General features: G+C 45.8%; 1 pseudogene; it reads left to right on the top strand.

Annotated features, from left to right (window-relative positions):
* Positions 1 to 879: 879 nt before the first annotated feature.
* On the top strand, positions 880 to 997 carry LOC111891143 (5S ribosomal RNA; annotated as a pseudogene).
* The last annotated feature ends 489 nt before the right edge of the window (positions 998 to 1486 follow it).

Here is a 1486-nt window from a genome sequence, read left to right as displayed (position 1 = left end):
ACCGCTAAGTCGAAACTTAGAAAAATCATAACTTCCTCATACGAAGTCAGATTTGGGCGTTCCTTTTATGCACGCTCTCGTTTTAACGAAATCTACAACTTTCATTTAGATCGCTAAGGGTAAATATCGCTCTATCTTAAATTCATATTTTACGTCACTCGACGTCGTGCCGGTTCTGTCGCGAAACTTCGACAGGTCATAACTTCTTCGTTATAACTCGGATTTTGGCATTGCTTATATCTCCGGAATCCTTGTTTCAACCACTACAACTGTATGCAAAGATATCGGGCATATCTAATACTTTAATTTTGACGCTTATTTTATTCTTAATTCGATTATATCACATAATTAAGCAAATAAACACATAACTCACATAATTCACAAATAATACATTTTTTATTATTTCAAATTGGGGTTACAAAGGTTAACCTAGACTATTACATTGCTAAAAAATGGCAAGCCCAGAAACACGGGCGTTACAATTAGTGGGTTAGATCTGATCCCACATCGACTGGGAAGGAGAACTAAGCATTCTTTATAAGGGGTGTGGATACCTTTCCTATCACAATGCGTTTTAAAGCTGTGAGGGCAGTAGATCCCATAAGAACTCTGCAGTTAAGCGTGCTCGGGTGGGAGTAGTACCAGGATGGGTGACCCCCAGGGAAGTCCTCGTGCCGAGTGGCCCAAAGCGGACAATATTGTGATACGTGCCAGAGGGGGATGTTACAAATGGTATCAGAGCCATGGCACGGGTCGATGTGTTCGACGGGGACGTTGAACCCTATAATGGGGGGTGAAAGTGGGTTAGATCTGATCCCACATCGGCTGGGAAGGAGAACTAAGCATTCCTTATAAGGGGTGTGGATACCTTCCCTATCACAACGCGTTTTAAAGCCATGAGGGCAGCAGATCCCATAAGAACTCTGCAGCTAAGCATGCTCGGGCGGGAGTAGTACCAGGATGGGTGACCCCCTGGGAAGTCCTCGTGCTGAGTGGCCCAAAGCGGACAATATTGTGATACGTGCCAGAGGGGGATGTTACACCAAGGCACTTCCTTGCTATATGAACGAGATCTAGGGTTTTGAGAGGATAAGACTCTGGAGAAAGGTGGACAACAAAGGGTCATAAGGTTCTTTAAATAGGGAGGCTCAAAGGATTAGGGTTCCTTTTCTGGGCCGAGTACGCCCCGCGTACACATTGGTACGCCCCGCGTACCTGGAAATCCTTCACGATCAAAACACGGACAAGTACGCTGAGTGTACACCCTAGTACGCCCCGCGTACCTGCCAACCAAGCATCTTCTTATCAAGGGCTAAATATGACAATCACTCAAAGAAGTGGGTTCACAAGGTACATGATTTTTTAGATGTTACAGGGACTTACGATGGGCGTAACTCTCAATACGCGCAGCGTAAGGGGTTGAAGCCCCGATTGTGGTTCGCTGGCGTACGCCCCGCATATAGAGAAGGTACGTGCCACGTACTGC

The sequence above is a fragment of the Lactuca sativa genome, chromosome 3, assembly GCF_002870075.4.
Source record: "Lactuca sativa cultivar Salinas chromosome 3, Lsat_Salinas_v11, whole genome shotgun sequence".
Lineage (NCBI taxonomy): Eukaryota > Viridiplantae > Streptophyta > Magnoliopsida > Asterales > Asteraceae > Lactuca > Lactuca sativa.
Note: the sequence above shows the minus strand (reverse complement) of the source record. Positions and strands in the feature narration are given on the sequence as shown.